Source organism: Rhipicephalus microplus, unplaced genomic scaffold, assembly GCF_043290135.1.
Source record: "Rhipicephalus microplus isolate Deutch F79 unplaced genomic scaffold, USDA_Rmic scaffold_28, whole genome shotgun sequence".
Lineage (NCBI taxonomy): Eukaryota > Metazoa > Arthropoda > Arachnida > Ixodida > Ixodidae > Rhipicephalus > Rhipicephalus microplus.
The window spans coordinates 5,567,161-5,590,104 of record NW_027464601.1 but is presented as its reverse complement, the minus strand read 5'-3'; the positions used below and the strand labels follow the sequence as shown (position 1 = coordinate 5,590,104).

General features: G+C 47.2%; 1 long non-coding RNA gene across 1 annotated transcript in view; it reads right to left on the bottom strand.

Moving 5' to 3' along the window:
* Nucleotides 1-22,944, bottom strand: part of LOC142786696 (uncharacterized) — a 112,165-nt gene that overhangs the window by 868 nt on the left and 88,353 nt on the right. The window lies entirely within an intron of this gene.

The window sequence follows — 22,944 nt, the reverse complement described above, 5'->3', positions numbered from 1 at the left end:
AGATTTGTCTGTCACATAATAACGCCAGCCGGCAAAGCTTTGAGAACTTGCTCAACGTCCAGCCATTTTGAACTGGTGGCTCTGCTCAAAGTTGTGGTAATTGTCGATCAAAAAAGCGAGTATTTCGCACATATTTTGAGGTGCGACGTGAATGCTGTGGGCATCTATTGCGCGCTTCTTCTCGTGTGTGAATTCTCATAATCATTATGTCCATTCGTCAGGCTCTTTTTTCTCATTTTCATGGGGTGCAATCAGCACCATCATCATGCGTGCGCGTGTTTTGCTTCAGGTTTCCTGTTTGTTGCGGAGTCTTTGAGTGGAATAAACGCTGTCTAAACCCAAACGTTATACCTGGCGGAGGTGCTGGTTGCGCCGCTGTAAGTATTAGTCGGTGCGTTCATTTCCAACAAAATACATGGTGCGTTATTCTAAAAATGCTAGTGTTTCTTAGGCTGTGCTGAAAATTTGACGCTATGGCCAATGGAAATGCTATTCTATGTACGAAAATATATGGCCGTTTACCTGGGTGCTTTGGTGAAAATTTTGTCTAAATACGTTAGGCTTCTGTGTGGAGGCAATGCGTGAAAAAAGGACGTCTTATGGTAGTAAGTTTTCGAAAGAGGTGCTTGTACAGAAAACGGTGTCACTGGCAGCTGGCAGCAGCTAGTCGTCGGAAGTCCTTTGTCATCAGCAGAGCAGCCCAACTCGATTATCTTAAGAGCACCAGCCTGCCTGAGCCACTATTATAGGCCAATCACCAAGTTGAATCGGGTGCTTCTCCTTCCATCACGCAAGATTTTTTTTTCCTTTTTGATTTACCCGTTCTTTTATTCAATATCGTATGTTTCTTCTTTTCTGTCCTGTATTTTTGCTGTTTCACAAGTGTTTTTTTTACTGGAAGATTCGAAGCGACCACCAAAATCCTGTAGCGAGCACTCGCATTAAAACCAAGCCAGATCTGCCAGTGAAACACGAGAATGCTCGCGAAGATCATTCCGGATGTTGTTTACGTATACGTCACTAAGCCAGTTCCAGAAATGATTTTTTTTCGCCTCCTATATTTCCATTGCTACTTTGTTGCCTCTGCAGAATGCCCATTGCGACTACCTTGTCGCGGAAAGTAGGAGTACCGTTTTTTTGTGGTACTCCGTGAAATATGGGTGAGCCCATGCAAATCTCTCCGGTTGCGCGCCGTGCCACTACGCATTACGATCACTGCAACAGTAGTGGCACCACCCATCAAACCCACTCAACGAGGTTTTCCCGGTACACCTTCGGACCCTACAGTCTTCAAATGCACATAAGCTAGTATTAAAAAGATAAGTGAGCTACCTGTGCTAATATTTGCAGTAGTAGGTCCTACACAGCTGCGAAGGCAGTCATTTTGCAGCTGTCAGCCCACGCACAATGACGGCAGTGAAGTATCTTGCGCGCCTTATTTTCGCCCGTATACATTACTTGGCAGTGGAGCAATGAGAGGAACCCACCTCGGAGCGACTTGCTCTGAATCTACCAGTGAAAAGCTTGAATACCCTCTGAATCTACCAGATAAGTTTGGAATCGTGGCCACAAGGTACAAAATCCTGGTATACCAGTGAAAAGCGCCACTACTTCATGTCATCACTCACACTTTTCCTTCAAGCACAGTTCCATGCTAGCGGATCGGTGGAGATGCCACCACATCAGAGACAAATATTAGGCACACCACGTCTCGAATAGGTCCACAATCTTGACTGGTTAGCAATCATAGATACGCGGCGAAATCGCGCTATGTTTCCGCAGGTAACTTGCTTAAGTCTGTCGTAGATCGCTGAAGCGTGTCGCCGATCACCAATAGATCTGTCGGGCGAGTCAAAAACGGACAATGAAAGAAGAAACACCTTCTTTCGGGACTGAGTCACGCGAGTTCAATAGCATTTTTGTCTGTGCAGCAACGCAAAGTGCAAAGGCGTAACGTAACGCCCAATAACAGGTACCAACGCCACAGCATGGTTAAGAAGCCCCAGTTATGAAAGATAAGCAACAACTCACAAACACAATAAATAAGTCTTCCAAGATTCAAGAAGCGCCACACAGAGAACACAGCTTTGAATATTTTAGTATATATTTTTTGAAAACGGTACCGAATGTACGCAGATACTCTGCTGTTGAAGCTTAAGTACGTGAATCTAAAGCAAATAAAAGCACCTGTTTTTAGCCAAGGAGGGGAAAAATTGGGGAAAGAGAAGCTCCTGCAATGCTTTTCCAGCAGTCAGGAAGCCAGCTTTTGCCCTCCAAAGTGCTCAAAAACATGTTACTTTCTGTTGGTGCCCATTTAGACATCAAGTGAATTGAAATTGTTAGATTTAAGGGTATGGTAACTACAAAGAAAAAAAAGTAGTTGTTTCCGAAAAAAATAATCCACATAGACTCGTAATGTTCAGCTACTCTCCCATCAAATTTGCCTTTTATTGGAGGCTTACTGAAGAAAGCTAGTAACACAAGGACGCACTTTGAGCACAATCTGACCAGAAAAGGTTGCCATGCTGGACTCGTTGGGCATGCAAAAGGAACGCTCCTTTCTTCCACTGTTTGTGTTTGAATGTGTAAATTCTTCCACTGTTTGTGTTGAATGTGCATCCAGTCTATCGGCGACGCCCTTCGGCGTCTCACTCCCATTTACGATCTCTGGGGCTTCAGCAGAGAAGTCGCCGACCCCTGGGGCCTTTGGGAGGATGGCGTCGAGGCCAGTATGCACCCCGCAAAAAGAACAATGTTTCGCGTTTACTGTTCCTGAAAGTGCGGTCTCTGTCAACGAGATCATCGAGTGTCTCGAAGTGACGACCGGCAGTGAAGGGGTGCTGTTCCTGCAACAACTCGACGATTTTAATTTCCTGGCAGCAACGAGGACAGTGGAACAAGCGACCAAGCTCATGTGAATAAAGGTTTTGACCATCAGAAGGAAAGTGTTCCAGTGGAAGTCGTCGGCCTATAAAGTGTGTTCGTGAGAGTGTACATGTTGCCACCGTGCGTACCAGATGACGCAACGGTCTCTGCTTTCTTTATTGCAAAAAGAGCGTAATGGCAGTACGTTCTTTGGCACTGGTACACGCTGGAGACACTGGTACACGCTTGTAATCACTGGCGCTTTCCTGGGCGCACTGGGAAAGGCTGTGACGCATTGGTCACAGCCTTTCCCAGTGACGCATTGGTCACAGCATTGGTCACAGCCGCAGGGGCGCTGGCTCAACCGCTGTGATGCTGGTGCGTACTGCGAAGCGCTGGAAGCGCTGTAATTTTCAATGGCAAGCGCTGGTGAACACTGGATCACGCACTGTTTCTACCAGCGCAGCTGCAGCGTGCGTGTTATTGTAGCATGTGTTATGGTTTCTTTCAGTGTCATTGAATATAAAACGCTTGATTCTACGGCATGGAGAGCTCCTACCCTAACAGATACCGAGCATACGTAATTTTTGCGGCACACGTACGCATCGCAACAGCTATAAAGCACCTTTTTCGCATATGCCCCCGCGAAAAGCGGCCATATTCGCATCATCCGTGTATTGCTGTAACGATTTCAAGTTGCAGTGTTTGTAAGCCTGGAGCTGCACGCCACTCCTAACAGAAACAGGAAATTATTTTTGCCGCAATGTTGCGGAAACGTAAATGAGCTTTCTCGATCGCTTCGCATGGTTTCCCAGCGGAGGCGAGAAAATGAAGCTGTCATTCGTTTCCGCCACACCGCATAAACGTATGCCTGGTCATGCTTATCCTTCTACTTCTTACTTCAGGTAAGAGTTAGAAATGTTCCGCTCAAATGCAGAATCTTCAACCATACCAACTCAACGCGTCGAGAGCGTTCTTATCCAGTGCCCGGCCCAGCGAACATTAAACCTGTCGTGCCAGCCGCGTTATATTTTACCGGCGCTTCTTGCTTCGTGTACACACAACTTTAAAGTGTGAGAATAACTGTAAATCATAATTAAGACATCCATGAACCGAAATAAACTATTTTGTCTTGTGTCTATGTTCGCACAAGGAGCGCTGACGATCGAAAGTCGCGCTTACAGCTACGCAGGCTGTCACCGAAAGCTGCCAGTCGCACTTAGCCGGTAATTCTCAGACTGATATGCAACAACACGAGATTTTCAGTTGGTAATTTGGTACGCCTTCGTGAAATGACTTCTTGGCATACGTTTTGAGCGGATTGCACTGGTATTTCTATGGGTGTTTTTTTATTGTTGGCGTTGATAATAATGCTTATGTCTTTACACTGGCACGCCCGCTGTATACTGCCAGCGGAGGCGCGAAACACGGCTGTCGCTCGGCATCGCCACTCCGTAAATGTATTTCTGGCATTCATTGACCTTCCACTTACTTCAGGTACAGTTTAGTTATTAGTTAGAAATGTTGCAAAGCTCTAATGCAGAAACTTCAAGCACCGCAACTCAGCTGCTTCGAGAGCAGCCTTACCCAGTGCCTCGTCCCAGCGAGACATATATCGTGCCGGCCGCGTCGGTGTACATGCTGCCGGAGCTTTTCACTTTAAGTAGGCACAATTATAAAGTGTAAGAATAACTGTAAAGTACAGTTTAGACATCCCTGAGGCTGAATCGACCATTTATGCAAGTGTGCGGTGCCTGCACAAGGAGCGACGACGATCGATGTGTCGTGCTTTCAGCAACGTAGGTAGTCGCCGAAAACTTCCTTCTAAGCGCAGGAGCCGGTACTTCTCTGACTCGTGTGCAAGAACACGCAATTTTGAGTTGGTAATTAGGTGCGCGTTAGTGAACTAACATACTGGCATACTTTTTCAGTGGATTGCATTAGTCATTTCTTCGACGGTTTCTTAGTTGCAGGTGTCGCTATAACTGCACATATGTAATTTGGCACGCCCGATGTGTACTGCTACATTGTCACTTGCGCAAAAAAATACTCAATATTCAATCGTGTACGTGGCTATCTACCTAACAAGACATGTAAATCATCTTTTCTTGTTGACCAGTAGCAAGTGCTAGAAATGACCATCAAAGGGAAGAAAAAGATCGGCAGCAACAGCTGACAATCTGTGAATGCTCCTCCAGTAAATCTGAGATTTTTCAGAATTAAGTTGTAGATGCTTCAAAAAACATTGCAATCTTGCTAATATCTGCACGTAATTCGGTGCCCAGAAGACGGTCGTTACTGTAGAATCAAGATGCAATTGGTATTTGTAAAGAAATATTGTGACAGTCTTGACTGTGTGACTTGTACGCATAAAGTCGAACGGCGTGCTCTTTGTAAAAATAGTCGTTTTACGACCCCGTAAGCACGTTCTGGCGTGGCGTAGTGGGTAGCGTGCTCAAGTCGTATCAAACGGCCTTTCATTTTTTTTATTTTTATTTTTATTGTGAATGCGCGCTAATTTACCTATATGTTTATTTATTTATTTATGGCGAAGGGGCACTCCCGTTTTATTCCTGGGAAGCCATTTTGCGCAGAGTACTGGGACGCTGCCGCTCCACCGTCCTGGCACCGGTACCTGCGCTGGCAGGCGCGGGTACCGGTGCCATACTGGGCCCATAATCAGGCATGGCACTGGACGCTGGTACCCAGTAGTGCTGATTTAGCAATAGTGTTGCATCTTTTCGGCGAAGTACGTAGTATAACGTTTTTTTACTCTGCAACGACGTCAGTCTACAATTACTGGTACATGAGCGGTGAAGATAGAAATGGCAAATCCCACACCGAACTTCACTTTAATCTATCGACACCGTGTTATGTTGAGGTACCGTGGCATGCGCCGCGTCTCTGCACGTTGGCACAATAAAGGCTACATGGCTGTGGCCTGTGCAACACCTTTTTGTTATAGCTGCAGTGCGTACGGACACGCTGAGGATGAGTGCACTGAAGCCTGCAGAAAGTGTGGAGGTGATCACTCGACAAAGAAAGTTTCAAGCACAGATCGCACGCAGACGCAGCTCAGAAGACGCATTCTCCGAGTGTGCAATATTGCCGAAAATCTGAAGGCTCAACCTCAAGATCTTCATGTGTGACCGAGAAATTCAGAACCTATGAAATACTGCGCCTTCAGAAGTAAACGACGTGAGTCAAGACACCAGACCACTGAGATGAAGGGAGCTTGACTCATGACTTCGTAGACGCACAGTCAGAAGACGCTACTCGCGTCAAGCCGGCCAGTACTCCCGACAGGGCAACTAGTGATGAGCAGCACTTTCAGACGCGACATAACAACCTTATTAGGATTTTAGCGGAAATGACCAGTGATTATTATTATTAAGTAGGCAGCATAAAAACTCGAAATTACTGCAGTGCATAAATGGAGTTTTACAAGAGCCAAACCCCAGAAGACCAGGTACTCATAACGAGATGCAGCACAGAAAGCACTGCTTTTATTTCCTATGCCGCGACAGCGACAGGCGCCAGTGACAGCACACCGAACGCTAACCTTAGAGCGTCGACGGCTTTGAAGAACATGATTTTTACGCCTTCGACAACGACGAAGCAGCTAAGAAGCCGACCCCCAACGCCGAGCAAACCGGTGGAGACCGAAGTACCACCCAAACCTGCACGACAGGCAGACGCATTGAGTCCTTCAAGCTCATAGCAGCCGCAGTGACTGCGCAAGCCACAGAATATTTAAAAACTCAGCGTGGGATCATCGCCACGGCAAACGTCACCAACTGTGAATGACGACGATACGTACTTTTAGCAATTGGTCCTCCTCACTCTTACCTTTCTTTTCTTTGAGCAACTTCATCGCCTTTTATTGAACAATAGCAGCAGTTTTTTTGTGTCGTTCAATGTTCGCGGTTTTCGAAATCTGGTGAGGCAACAGGCAGTTCGTGACCTCACGCGGTCGCATCCTGTAGACGTGCTCTTCTTGCTGGAGACAAACTTTCGTACTAAGCTTGACGTTGCAGAGCTTTGAGAAACGTTTCATAGAGAGGCCTTCTTCTCATTCACAGAGGCACGTGCGCGTGGCACAGGAGTTGTGTTCATGAATGCAAAGCTGAGGAAGGGTGCTCACTGTCTTATTGACCCCAAAGGCCGCATTATAACGATTGATGTGGTACTTCACTGCAGACGAGTCCGATTTGTCAACGTATATGCGTCAGTAACGAGGCCAGAAATGAACGGGTTCCATACAGGTGTCAGAAACGTTTTCATCGAACCGATATTATACGTTTTTGTCAGAGATTTCAACTGTGTGCTTGATACCACACGGGACGTAACAATTTTTTACGCCATAGATATTGTCACGGGGTCGTGACGTGGCCAAAGACAGGAGACTTTATGTTGGGATTTAACCCTTTTTTTGGGCGAGCCTGTGCCGGGTAAACGGAAAGTTCGATTACAGTAGCAGTCTTGCACAGATAGCGTTTAAGATAATTTTATTTCCGGATATATCTTACACAGCTTACGTGCACACATAAAAATGGACAATGGTGAACAATGCGTGTGACAATGCACGCTGTAATACACATCGAAAGAACTTATAGCGTATGCAGTGACGTACAATGCAAAAATTGTACAACAAAGACAGGACATTCATGACATCGAGATGATTAAACTTAAATGAACAGTAAGGCTATATGAACAAACAAGGGGAGGTCATTCACAGAGTAGCGTGATATTTTGCATTCACCTGTGAAGACAATTTGCTCTCGCGCTCAAGAACAATATTGCACAAAAATACATGCTTCTAAAAAAGAAAATAAAAATACACACTGTAATGTCACAGTGGTACAAGCTCTAGCCCACCTCCTCAATAAGGAAGGAAAGGCATGGACACTCTGTTGTTTTTTACGATAATAAATCGCGTAGACCACCGTCGGAGGAAAGCCTCCTCTCCTAGCATGACTAGTTTTGCGTTAAGATGCATAAGCATTATGTTTCTTAGCCGATGTAGTAGGGGAAACATGGCTCTCTGGGGGCGTCCCCTGAGACAGGCCAGTCCCCTTCGTTTCCATAAGACGAAGGCTCCGATAGCCATTAAGAGTACGACAAAGTTATCCCTGTGTCTAGACTTCCACTGCATACTTGTTTGGAACATCCTGGTAATCATGCGCCAATAGGTGCGCGCTACTATACACTCGTGGAAGACATGGTTCAGTGTTTCGACGTGACCGCATTGCGGGCATGTGGCGGAGGGCGCCGCGCCCCACGCCGCAAGGCGGTTGGCCGTTGGTAAAGCCCCACATTCCCTGAGTCAGTTTAGGCCACGAACCTCGGAGGGGAGAGACGTGTTTGTAAGAGTCCAGCGTCTTTTCGCCCGGCATTTCCGGCGTTGTTTTTCAATAGGCTTTTAAATGCTATTAATTCGCTCATGTCGGTGGGGGACATTTCCATAAGTTCTTGAACAGGTAATCGTTTCGCCATTGTTGCAAAGATTTTATAACATGTGTGTAATACGCTGGTGGCTGCTCAGCAGCTGGTCCCGTGTCGTTTGCTAAACCAAAAAGTCTTCTAGATGTTCCTAGCAGATACAGTACAAGTTGCCTGCCTCGATACGATGAGTACTCTAAGAGTGTCCAGGTGTTTTTTAGAGCCAACATGCGGCGCATTACATCAAGGTTGGGTACACTGAGCCCTCCCCATTTCACTCGTAGGCGGACCAAGGCTCTGGCAACAGCTTCGGCGTGGCCATCCCAAAAAAAAAGGAGCCGCACGCAGTAGCCACTCTATGCAAATTCCGTCGAGGTGGTCATGCAATTCTGGCTACATAAAGCAGTGGTGCTGTTATGCTGGATTTAATTAGATAAGCTCTTTCAGTAAAAGGTAGTTGAAACGTTCTGGCGACTTCAATGCGTCTGTCCACTTTGTGTTGGATTTCTTTCTATGTGGTGCGGGCTACCTCACCAGTCGAAATGGACGTTACACATAAGACTTTAACGCCTTGGACGATTTGGACGCCATCAGAGAACTCTCCAATGTGCATCCCAAAGCACAATGTCTTGCTTTTTCCGGGATTAAGACGTGCTCCCGACAGGTAACTATACGTGTGCAATATTTGCAGAAAAGCTCTGTAGCTATCTATGTTCCGAATAAACAACGAGATGTCATCGGCGTATGCCGCTACTTTCACTTCGCTCAAGCCTGGAAGAGGGAAACCACGTATCGAAGTACATTTCTGGATTTGTTTCAATAATGGATCTATGCATAATACAAAGAGAATTGCGGAGAGGGGACAGCCTTGTCAAATTCCCCTACTTACTGCAATAGGTTCAGGTGTATAGCCATTTACTACTAATGACGTTTCTAAGTCTGTGTAGAGTACACGGAGAGTGTCGGTTAAATGTGCTGGGAAGCCATAACACTCAAGCACAGCGAAAAGATAGTTCCATTATACGCGATCAAAAGCTTTTTGCTGGTCCAAGGAAACAAAAACGCCAGATATTTGTGTTCTTGTAGCGTACGTGAATAAATCGCGAGTTAGTGCAAGCGAGGTATAAATCGTACGACCTGAGACGCAGCATGTTTGTATGTCGCTTGCTATTTCCGGTGGAATGATTGTTATGCGGTTTGCAAGGATGGCTGTCAATATCTTATAATTCGAGTTAATTAGGGAAATGGGCCTCCACGCCCTTGGGTCCGACGCCTCTCCCTCGCTTTTAAGCAAGAATATAACTCTGCTCTCACGAAACGTATTCGGTCTGATTCCGTCAGCAAGAAGGCCATTTAGCATTGTCAAAAGGTGGTCTTGTATTGTTTCAAGGAAGGTTTTGTAGAAACTCAAAGGTATCCCGTCAGGGCCGGCGGCAGCGGTTGTGTTCATGCGCTGAAGCACAATGCGTAATTCATCCAGCGTCACTGGGCTGCACAGACCGTCGCGGAGCTCCTCCGGTACGCGGGAAATTCCCGCGCCAAACTCGTTAGCTATGGTGGTGTAGTTCACGTCGCTCGCCTTCTCCGCCCTGCAAAGATTCGAAAAATGTGTTTCAAAGACCCTCATTATGTCTTCTGCTTGTGTGGACCGCTCGCCGTTCGGCAACTGAACGAAAGGGACATGCAATTGTTCACCCAAGAAGCTGTTGCGAACACTTCGAAGAACAGCTGGATCTGAAACTGGTCGTCTGTTGATAAAAGACTGCGCAGCCGGGCGCAGACTAAGACGTAGGAAAAGTTCGTACCGCGCCTTTAACTGATCAAGATAGTCGTGCATTGCGAACGTCAGCGTCTTGCCTCTGTGAACAATGCGCGCTTTTCGTAGCGTGTCATTTATCTCTGTCGTCAGCGCGCACTTTCCTTTCGCACGCCGCTTTGATAAGCTCGGCGCGCCAACTGTGTTTCAATGCGTCCCAGCTTCGGGGTTCCGGCGGTCTATCGCACGCTTGCTCTAGAGCATTGCACAGTAATGCAACGCTTTTCAGGTCGTGCACGAGTGTGGTGTCCATTTTCTAATGGTTTCTAAATGTAGTGGATTGTTCAAAGAAAAGTTTGACAGACACTGGAAAATGGTCTGTAATCCATGGAACGTTCGGTGGGAAATATAGGACCTCGCAACTAAGAACATGAGTGGCTCGCACTTCTGGAGAATATAAGCGGTCTAGCCTGGTCATGTTGGGACCCCGTTGCCAGGTTGCAACGAATTCATTCCCGTGAGTGTCGACCCACGGATCCCTGAGCTTGAAATTGCGGATGAGTTGTCGCAATGCGCTAACTCCGCTATATTGTCTGCTTTGTCTGCGTCCGTGCGCATCTCTGTCAGTGTCCTCAACAAAGTTGAAATCTCCAACTAAGAAAGTGAGGTAACTGTCAAACATAAATGAGTCGAGCGAATTGAAAATGTCGGCCGTGCCCCCACGTTGAGCTGGGGCATATATTACGAGCGCCCTTACTCGTCTGCCATGAAGGTCAAACTCTACTGCTTGTGAGCGGCCGTCAAAACCATAAATACAGTGTGCTCTTCGACGTAACGCTGGTGTCAGAAAAACAACTCCGACTCCGCACATCTTTGAATTAGTCAGCGAAAAAAAGGCCTCGACTCGAAAATGTGAACAAAAGGATTGCACATCAAAAGGGGTTCTAAAATTACATTCCTGTAAGAAAAGGATATCGACATGACGTGACCTTGCGAAGTGCATGACTTCTCTCTGCTTATCTCGGCGTCTCAAACCCCTGACGTTTAAGGAGAAAAAATGCACCGTAGCCATTTTGAAAATTGGGGGAGTGCGCGCGAACTTCAGAGAAACCCTTTGCAGGGGGTGGGGCGAGCACTGAACGAGTGAGCAAAACTAAAGAGAGAAATGCTCCGAGGTCGTCAGAGCATAAGCGAGTTTTTGGAGATTACTACTGTCCGTAGAGCCCTCAGAGTCCGTGGTCGGTGGGTGGGCTCGTTTGGTGGCTGAACGGTCTATTTCCATGGCGCTGGCACCGACACTCGCACCGGCGGCCGCACCTGTAATCTGGTAAATGGGGTTTGACAGGCTCAGTTTGCGGGTCTGAGCCAAGTACTTGCTGGCGGGGGCGCTCGTCGTTGTCAGTGGCTTAATCACGGTTGTGGTCTTGTCTGGGGCGATGATCTGAGCGTCTGCACGTCCCATCGTTCGGGTGCCGCGTCCCATCGAAGCTCTTGGCGCCTCGGAGCTACTGGTGGTGCCAATTGTATCAGAGCTGTAGCTCTCGTGGTCTCTGCTAAGTACGGGCACTCGGCCTTCGGCTTTGGATGAGCTGTGTTCTTCATAAGCGTCCGGCGAGACGTCGCTGGTCTCGGACGGGGTGTGAAGAGTTGACGAGGCTTTCTCAGACAGGAGAAGCATGTCTCCTGCGTCTTGTGGTTCAGCATGAGCGTCATTGTCGCCTGTGTCAGTGTCGCTCGCAGGCTGGAGCACCGGATAATCATCTTGCAATGTGGGCGTGAGGTCGGTGCACGCTTGTTCTTTGGTTGCCGCTGCTGCAGCCGCTGCGAAGGACTTCGGACGTACGCAGTCAGCTGTTGCATGGCTGCTCGAGCACTTGCGGCACGGTTCTGCGCATCCCTCTGTGGCATGTTCAAACATAATGCAGCGCGTGCAACGGGGCATGGCACAATCTTTGGCTATGTGGCCAGCATTCCTGCACATAGAGCACACTTTCTTGACACCCCTGTAGTCACACATGACATTGTAGCCTTGGACTGTTAGAAAGTTCAGTATTTGGCTTTTCATTTCCACTCGCGCCACACGGACACCTGTGCCAACCCCAGGGCGACCCTTGAACACTGGCTCGTGGATATGTTGCACGTTGCCGTAGGTGGAGAGAGCAGTCGCTAGGGCTGCGTCGCTTACCCACAGCGGTACCCGGAAGACTGTGACGTGGACTATTTCAGGACCTACGCTGACTAGTGGAACTGATTCGCCGTTCAAGAGAATGGCGCCCCGGCTCTTCAGCTTGGTGGCTGCATGGACGTTTGCGGCTGCAGCGCCGAACTTTGAACCTCCCATGTGCTGGAGGGACTTGATACCAGCTGGGCCGGTTACTGCTTCGAGGGCATCTATGATGTCGTCGACGGTGCTCCCCTCTGGAGCGCTGAAGTTAAAGCAACGAACTTTCGGTGGTGGCGCTGCGAAAGCCATCACACTTTCGTCCTGGCCCTGGCTCCCACGGCTTGAGCTGTTCTGCCCAGGCGTTGGTGCAAGATGAAGGCCTGGACAGAGCCGGGGGGTTGTCCAGGGGTTCACTTGATGCTCGATAATATGGGTTCGACGACTGGCAGCATGCCTGGTCGCGGGAATCCCGGCGCCAGGTAAGCAGTGAACGGAGCGCCGGCCGTCGATCAACTACTCACAAGCGGAGAAGCGTGTCGGCATTTATACTCTTGACATCGAAATTTCTAACGTTATTGCTGGCGGCGGCGTAGGTTCCAGAATAATCTGTACAGTTCGCAGAGTAGGCTTTATCTTATCGAAATGATCTACTACAGTCCGGAAGCTTCTCGAAAAATGAGGAGCGGTTTGCGCTGAGAATTGTGTAGTGTTTTGGGACGATACCAAAACTTGGAAAATGGAACGTGGCATTGCCACTTCTAAAAAAGGCATCGTCGCGATGCTTTAATTAAAGATGACAGTACAACAATAATGCAAAAAAGTACAAAGAATAAATTACGATACAATAATACTACAAAAAAACCCTGTTTCAGTTTGTCAACGCGCATGAAACGGCTTGAGGCGCGCGACATGGACGACTTCAGGTCGCGATTGGCGTCGTTGAGAGTTCCTGATGGTGTCGGGGACAACCTCGTAATCAAGTGGGCCGAGACGTCGAACCACCCTGTCCGGTCCGAAGTATCGTCGCAGAAGCTTTTCATTTAGTCCACGTCGGCGTATCGGCGTCCACACTCAAACACGTTCACCGGGCTGGTATTCCACGAAGTGTCGTCGAAGGTTGTCACGGCGGCTGTGGGTCGTCTGTTGGTTCTTAATACGGAGACGCGCGAGTTGTCGGGCTTCTTCGGCACGTTGAAGGCACTCACTCACATCGAGGTTTTCTTTGTCGGTGACGTTGGGTAACATGGCATCGAGCGTCGTTGCCGGGCTCCTTCCGTAGACCAATTTGTATGGAGATATCATCGTCGTCTCCTGCACCACCGTGTTGTATGCGAAAGTCACTTACGGAAGAATGGCGTCCCACGTCTTGTGTTTGACATCGACGTACATTGCCAGCATGTCGGCGATCGTCTTGTTAAGCCACTCGGTGAGGCTGTTGGTCTGTGGGTGGTACGCTGTCGTCCGGCGGTGGTTTGTCTGGCTGTATGCCAAGATCGCTTGAGTTAAGTCGGCAGTAAATGCCGTTCCTTTGTCGGTGATAAGGACCTCAGGGGCACCGTGACGTAGGACAATGTTTTGGACGAAGAACTTAGGTACCTCGGATGCACTGCCTTTGGGAAGGGCTTTTGTCTCAGCGTAGCGGGTTAGGTAGTCAATAGCTACCACGATCCACTTGTTTCCGAAAGCCGACGTCGGGAACGGTCCCAGTAGGTCCATGCCGATGTGCTGGAAAGGTCGGCAAGGAGGTTCAATTGGCTGAAGAAGTCCCGCTGGACTTGTCGGTGGTGCCTTGCGTCGCTGACAGTCCTGCCATGTCCTCACATAACGAGTGACGTCGGTGGTAAGACGTGGCAAGTAGTACCTTTCTTGTATCCTCGCGATCTTGCGAGAAACACCGAGGTGCCCTGCTGCCGGATCGTCGTGCAGGGCCTGCAGGAGGTCTGGTCGCAAAGTTGAAGGCTCCACAAGAAGGTACTTAGCTCGAAGCGGGGAAAAGTTTTTCTTTTATAGAAGACCGTTTCGCAGAAAGAACGACGCAAGTGCACGCTTGAATACCTTCGGGACTTCGGCAGTCCTGCCTTCGAGGTATTCTATTAGGGCCTTAAGTTCCGGGTCGCCCCGCCGTCGTTCAGCGAAGTCGTCGGTAGTTATCGTTCATACGAAGTAGTCGTCATCCGGGTCATTGGGTGGTGGTTGGTCGACAGGCGCACGAGAGAGACAGTCGGCGTCGGAGTGTTTCTTGCCGAACTTGTAAATGATCGCAATGTCATATTCTTGAAGTCTCAGGCTCCATCCTGCGAGGTGGCCAGAAGGGCCTTTCAAGGTGGCTAGCCAACACAAGGCGTGGTGGCCGTTCATAACTTTGAAGGGCCTGCCGTAGAAGTAGGGGCGAAATTTCGACGTAGCCCAGATGATGGCGACGCACTCCTTTTCTGTGGTGGAATAATTGGCTTCTGCTTTGGATAGCGATCGGCAGGCGTAACTAATAACCCTTTCAAGTCCGTCAGCCCTCTGCACAAGAACGGCGCCAAGACCTATGCTGCTTGCGTCAGTGTCTATTTCTGTCTCGGCGAATTCATCGAAATAGGCAAGCAACGGAGGCATCTGGAGGCGATGTTTAAGCTCCTGGAAAGCGTGTTGCTGCGGCGATTCCCACTTGAACTCCACGTCAGCCTTGGTAAGGGTAGTGAGAGGATCGGCGATGCAGGCGATGTTTTTCGCGAACCACTTATAATAGGCACACAGGCCCATAAATCGGTGCACCGCCTTCTTGTCAGTGGGTGGCGGGAATTCGGCGATGGCGGCTGTTTTCCGTGGATCGGGACAAACTCCAGATTTGCTAAAATCGTGCCCCAGAAACAAGAGCTCCTCGTACGCAAATCTGCACTTTTCTGGCTTCAGTGTGAGTCCGGACGTCTTGATAGCTTGAAGTACAGCTTCAAGGCGCCGAAGAAGCTCGTCGAAACTTGAGGAAAACACGACGATGTCGTCCAAATGCACAAGGCAAGTCTGCCACTTCATTCCTGCCAGTACTGTATCCATAACGCGTTGAAACGTTGCACGCACTGAGCAAAGACCGAAGGGAATCACCCTAAACTCGAAGAGGCCGTCCAGTGTTATAAACACCGTCTTCTCTCGGTCTTTTTTATCGACGTCGATTTGTCAATAGCCAGTCTTGAGGTCCATTGACGAAAAGTACTTGGCGTTATAGAGCCGATCATGTGTGTCGTCTATTCGTGGGAGAGAATACACGTTCTTTCTTGTGATTTTGTTCAGGCGGCGATAATCGGCGCAGAAACGTAGGGTCCCACGCTTTTTCTTCACTAACACCACGGGGGATGCCCATGGACTCTTGGTGAATAATGTCATCCAGCAGCATTTCATCAACTTGTCTCTTCAGGGCCTCACGTTCTCGCGTCGAAACCGTGTACGGACTCTGACGGAGTGGTCTGGCATTTTCTTCGGTTATAATGCGATGTTTCGTGATTGGGGTCTGCCGAATTTTTGATGACGACGAAAAGCAATCTTCGTATTGCAGGAGCAGGGCCTTGGGCTGTTCTTGCTTATGGTTTAGAAGTCTGGGAGTGACATCGAAAGCTATGGGAGGGGCTTGGTTCCTCTGAGCAGGTTCCGCAGAATCGGCCCGGGCGAAAGCATTGGTGGCTTCGACAACTTCTTCGATGTATGCGACTGTTGTTCCTTTGTCCAGATGTTTGTACTCATTGCTGAAATTCGTGAGCAGAACAGTTGCTTTGCCTCCCCGCAGCTCTAAAATTCCCCTTGCGACGCAAATATTTCGGGTGACCAACAGATGCTGACTGCCTTCAACGACGCCTTCCAAGTCAGGCGATTTAGGAGCGCCGACTGAAATAATGACCCTTGAGCGAGGCGGACTGGTGACTTGTTCTTCCAGCACATTCAAGGCATGGTTTCCTGACGGCGTGCTCGGCGGTAGTGCTTCTTGTGTGGATAACGTTATCGATTTTGTTTTTAGGTTGATGACAGCACCATGGAGGTATAAGAAGTCCATGCCAAGGATGACATCTCTCGAGCAACGCTGTAGGACTACGAAGTCTGTAGGATAAATACGGCCGTTAATGGTGACTCTCGCTGTGCAGATTCCTGCAGGCGTTACGAGATGACCGCCGGCTGTGTGGATTTCAGGGCCTTCCCAAGCTGTCCTAACTTTCTTTAACTTCGCGGCGAACGACCCACTGATGACGGAGTAGTTGGCTCCAGTATCAACGAGAGCGGTGACACTGTGGCCGTCAATAAGAACGTCGAGGTCGCAAGTTCGCCGTCTCGCATTACAGTTAGAGCGTGGCGTCGGGTCACGGCTGCGTCGGCTTGTTTCGCTGCTTCCATGTTGCGTCATCATCATCGTCGATGCAAGCCCCGCTACATCTTTGAGGCGCTGAAAGAGGATGGTACCATTGTTATTGACCCTGAAGAAGTTGAAGAAATTTTCCGGGCCTACTTTGCAAAACTGTTCTGCAGACAAGGACGCACAGGAAAACGAATTTAGATCCAAAGTTTCAGCCTTTTTCAAAGGTTTGCCAATGCTGTGCTGGGAAGACGGTTTAGTATTGTGTGCAGAAACTGCTAAAGAAGAAGCATGGTACGCTTTAAAATCAATGAATACGTCCACGTCAGCAGGACCAGACACAATACTCAGGAGGTTTTACCTGCGTTTTTTGAAATTTTTGGGAGGTGCTATCGCTGATCTAGTGAATATTTGTTACATGTTGGCAAAAAACCGCAGTCCTTCTGCGAAGGAAGGATAACTCAATGCTGAATTAGGATATGAATTCTTCAAGTCAAAAATTGTGGAAACCCATTGTCCTGCTAAACATGAACTATAATTTAGTAGCCACGCTGCTCTCACGGCCTGTGCAGCCTTTCTTGGAAGAACTTGTGTCACCAATGCAGTCACGTGCATTACCAGGACGTTGCGTCTTTATACCTCTTACAATCATGAGAGACGACTTCGTACATGCGCAAGAAAAACATATCTAAGGATTGTTTATTTTCCTTGATCAGGTCAAAGCATTTGATAGCACTGAACACGAGTATCTTTTCGGTATTTTCCGCATTTCTGGCTTCCTATAGCAGCATGTGCGACTGGTAAAAATACTTTATAAGGATCTATGAAGCTGTCTTTATTTCGAATACGAAATGACCAGAAGCTTTTAGATAAAAAAAGTGATTATCTATCAAGCTGTCTTCATATCAAATATAAAATGACCAGAAGCTTTGAGATTTAAAAAAAAGTGATACAGGCCTATCCGTAGTCCCCAGTATTATTCATTTTGTCTCTAGAGCTTTTCATTTGAAAGGTTGCAAACTGTGAGTGCATAGTGGTGTTTTTCGATGCCAAACAGTGAAATCTTAAAAAATTGTCGCATCCGCCGAAGATATATCGGTTTTTTTTCGTAATTTGTCTTGCAATAGCACATTTCTTGATATTTTCGCATAGTATTTCTATCTGTTTTGTGCTCTTTTAAACAGAACCAAATGTAAGATTTTGCGCTTTGGAGTCTTCAGCAAACTATTGCCAGGAGACGTCGAATATGTTCAAGCTGCTAAGGTGTTGGGCGTTTACTTTGAAAAACGAGACGTCTCAAAAAAGACCTAGGTTGACGTGCTTAAGAGATCCACCAAATTTATATCGGCAGCCAATCAATTTAACCTGTCACTTACTTCAAAATCAACAGTTATCAAAACACAGGCATGTGCTTTTGCGTTTTACATAGCACACAATGACCTTTTATCTCGCCATGTAACAGGACCTATAACTTTCGTTGCGGGAACCTTCCTCTAAGGTGGAAAACTAGTGAAGGTTCAAAGCAAAATTTTACAGCTTGCCACAAGCCGTGGAGGCCTGGGTATACAGACATACCAACGTTCACGAAAGCGCTGGCGGCAAAAACAGTACAGAAGTTCATCGATTACGAAAATTACCCGGGTACTGGTTCTTGATGTACTGGAGCAGCACACTGAAAAAGACTTTTACGGCAAATATGTTCGGCCACGAGCAGACATTCCGCTTACAGAGCAGCCTGTGGCTTAAAACTAACAATGGAATCATTAGGTTCGTGCAGTCTGCAATGTTTCGTCACAGGAAATAAGTGAAATGATGACAAGTAGCAGCACACTGACCAAAGAAAAAGAAAAAGCATCCTGCACAAAAAAGTGAAAACGATGGCAGCGCAATCACGTACCCACCAGGTGCGCGACAGTGAATGGTTGAGAAGATGAAAAGAATTGCCTACGCATGACCGGTTAGCACATTGGGGAGTCGTTCCAAATAACCACCGTCAAAACTGCGGCAAAAGTCAGATGTTCCAACATGCTATGTTGTAGTACTCGGCGGCGAAAGGCGTCTTTCAAATGGTACGACGACTCTTCAGCTTTCACACAGTACGCATGGAAAGACAACGTGGGCTGTTTGCAAGACTGATTTTCATAGTGACGTTGTACGTACTGTGGCGGCCACGCGGTTTAGCGGAAGTACGGCCAAAGCCTCATAGAGGCGCCTATCCCGCACTCCAGAAAATAGGGCTCATTGTATGGAATTACCTCAATAAGCAGCTGAAAGCACACGGCGAAGAGGATTTTCATCGACGATAGCATACACGTTTCTTCAGAGTAAGCAAGGGACACCTGAAGTTCCCAGTTCCGCACTTGTCATGCGCCCACTCCTGTTCGCATGCATACGTGGTATTCTGTGAAATGTTATTTACTCGACTCATTTTAACTTTTTTCCAACTTGTAACATACGAATACACAGTGATAAGTTAGATTTTCGTGCTCATTTGTAAGATGCATGCACTGTCTTTACTTGTTTTCGATGTTTCGTTTGTGTATGTACATACAAGTTAAGTGTACAATAAAGCTTCCCTTTCTCAATTTCCGAACGCCAACAACTCATCATGTCCCTACTTAGATGGCTTCCGCAGCCATTATCTTATGAATGGCACGGCTTCACTCGTGTGCGAGAATTTCTACTCCAACAATTATTTTAAACCTCCTTGTTCATCACTAACAAGCTACAGAGCGCACTACATTAACTTCATAAATTCTAGGTGGACGACAATCACCAGCTTCTTCGCAGTGCATGGTTGCTAGTGGCGTAAGAAAACAAATGTGCTACTCTACTACGTAAAGGTAGCAAATGCAATCACTTCAGTGGGTCAAGGCGCTGACTAGGCAATGACTACGCTTCCTGGGCAGAAGGTTATTGCTGCGGCGCCTCGCTTGTTTAATACGCTCGATATAAGCATGTTCATGGATGTGAATAATTTTGTACACTCTGACACTGCTGTAATGAAATCGGTTTCCCGAAACTATGTGCACTTTATTTGCTAACAGTATTTTGGACATAAATGCTGCGACAGCTTGCAAAGATTGGCTTGGAGAGCCGTCGCAATTTTACGCGACATCACTAGATAGCTCATTTCGCTAAACTTTGCTGTCGGTGGCGTCGGTGGTGTCGGCGCTAGCATCTTTGGTTGAGAACAAAAAGCAACGTTGTCTGTGATAACAGAAAAAAATTATGTATTTTCATTAAGATTAACCGCATGAGAACAAATAGGAAGGTGATACTCTGCGTGCATGTGGTGCTGCATGTAAGCGAGTGCAAGTGTGCCTGCGTGTGTGCGCATGCGTGCGTGCGTGTGTGACGTCGTTGTCGCGTTCTTCTTGCTCAGCAAAATCAACAAAAACTTCGTCAAAAAGCTTGCAAGTCAGGTACTACGACATTTACACGTCCTCTATTAGAACATAAATCGACACACTACCCTTGCTATATTGTTCCTGTTAGCGTCACGCAAATGGCTTCATTTTAGGCTCTGGCAAAGTAAGCTGGATATTATGGAAGGAATACGTTTATTGGGCCCCGAAAGTTGAGCTTAGGTTAACCCTTACCACACTCATGTTTGGACTGTCAGGCCTGGGCCGTCAGCCATACTTTGCATTATTTCACGCAGCTGCACGGACTTTAACTTTAGGAAGCACTTATCAAAACGTGATAGTGTGTGCACCCTTTCAAAAAGTATATTGTGTCCAGCTCGTTCTTAAGCCTCTGAAGCCGGACGTCGAAAATCACATTTCACCTTTGTTGTGGCATTGAAGGCTTTCTAAGAACTTCGCTCTAATAAACAGTGCGGTGTCGCAAGAACCATGGTAGGAAGTGCACCTGCACTGTTGCAAGACGGTGACAATGAAGTACTACGGAAAGCCACAAAAAATGAGAAAGTATGGCTTGACGACCTCAAGCATGGCAAACTAATTATAATAACGTGAATATAGCGAACGTGGAAAAACAAGGCTGCATCAGAGATATTATATGTACAATTATTCCTCTTCAATCGTTATTCCACGTTTATTTTTGTTGGTCCCATTAGGCATAAATGAGGCAGTTCAAAACAGTGGCAACTGATTTTAATACAAGAATTTACTTTTCCAGCGTGATAAGGAACTGAGTTGGTAGTGCATAGGCTCGCACTATCAGCTTCCTGGTGAGAAGCGTCTTCCTCTTTATGTGGAGTATGTCCGTCACTGCTGAAGTCAAAGCGCTGCCTTCTGCATGGGTGCCTGTTGAATTGGCATATTTTCAGCCGTCATGTCAGACACTGCTGATGCAGTGTCTGACATGACCGCTGAAAACCGCTGACATAACCGCTGACCCTTTGGCCCCCATTGCTTCCAAGAAAATGGCAGGGGAGCCAATCGTTTTTGCAGAGATTTCCTCGCTTTTCGGTGCAAAAACAGGCATTTCGGGCCCCCGGAAACTAGCAGGCACAGCATTCGAAGTGAGCGTAGCTTTATTTGGTGCGTGCAACAGGACCTCTTCTTTGCTTTCTGCAAGATATGTGGCAGACATTTTTTCTTCCAGAAAATGCTTCACGCACATCATGTCAGTATAAGCTGCAAGTCTCCGTCAGCTAGCGGAATTGCCCGTGGCCACTTATTCAAGAGCTCTGGTTCGCGCAGAGCCTTGAAATGTGACACACGCTCCATTCAAGCCCGATATCTCGACTGGCAATTTGGGACAAAACACAAGCACAATTCGAGCAGCTGCCAGCGACAAGGCAGCTGTTTCGTGCATAAAGTCACATGCAGCGGTGAGGTATACGTGCACTGTGCACAAAGCGCGTATCAGCTGAACAATCACACTGTCGAGGCTCACAGCCACAGGGCAACATGTTTCTGAGTCACAAAACTCCTTTCATACGAAGCTCTCAAGTAGATGTTCTTTCTCGCGGAAATTTCAGAATGAGTGCCGGTCGAATACTTGGTGTCTTGTACAGTAGCGCCATATTGCGCGACGGAAACAATTCGTACCTCAAAGTCATCGGCAAACACAAAGAAAACAGAATATTCAGCAACAACACAACGCACTTTCATTGAGAAGAAAATAATAATATATATTGCAGGAACTTTTAATGCAAGAGTTATCAGCAGGTTTAGGAGATCGCACAATTTCCCACAATAAATGTCGAATTTCCTCCAAAAAATATACTGCAAGAAACATCCTCCTAATTTCAATCAAATTGAATTCCTAAAGCGCGGAGTTCCATTTAGAGTGTAATGAACAGCTATGGGGTTGATGCAGCTCTTTGCTGTCTTCGAGGAGCAGCAACAACACTAACAAATGAATATATTGGAAAAGAATCAACACTACTGTTATTCGCGAGAAAAAAGACGAAAGCATTATTTTCAATGAAGATAAGCAACACAAAACTGAGTGATATTGCTGAACAAAGATTCACAATAACGGGGGTTCCTAAATGGCGTAAGCCCATTAACAGCATAACGAAGACTGCACTCAAACGACACTTCTCCCTTCAACGCCGCTTTCGGTTAGCTCCCTGAACGCAAACATTTTACTCTACGATCCATTTTAAAACAAATACAAGAACACGAAACATTGTTTCGTTCTGTTTCACCCCACCTAACTTGCAGCCGTGCAAAGAAATGCTATCACGGGTGCTATGGAGAATGGCCCCAGCTGAGCAAACACAGGATCTTTCCCATCTCTGGTGACACCCTCTTTTGAATGAGCCAGTGGTACGAAGAAGTCAAATATGCCCGTCAGCACCCTTCGTTCTATTCCGCCACGATAGAACTCGTCAAAAACATTCTACAACTTTCAGTGGTGTTTTCAAACCAGGGGCACCTTCTTTCATTCGTCGTTCCACTGAAGGCAGAAGTTCACCCAAGCAATGCAGTGTCAGACACTTGTTCTGATGATGTTTTTAAACAGTGTTTCAATTCATGTTCAAAATTTTAAGGCCTTAACAAAGCCTTCTTCACACTAACAATCACGGGAGCCTTTGTTGTTAGTTCTAGCACAACGCCTTGCAACATCGCGACAGCAGCTAAACGCGAAGCCACGTGTTACTCGTCAAAGCATGCCTGTACATTCTAGCGCGCTGGTTATCTGGCGTGCGCCTTATTGTCTTTATTGTCTGCAAGCACCGGAGCACGTGCGTCCAGCTGATTAGCTATTTGGCTGGGTGGTATAATTAGTCAGTTAGGCAAAAACGTGCTATCAACAAGCGAATTAACTGGTCAAGGTAAGATCGAGGTAATATGCCCTATTCTAATAAGACCATGCCATTGAAGCCATGTAAAGTTAACACCGATATAGGTAAAACATGCTTGATGATGTGCTAAGTAAACAATGCTAATTAACGTGGTGGTAATTATAAAT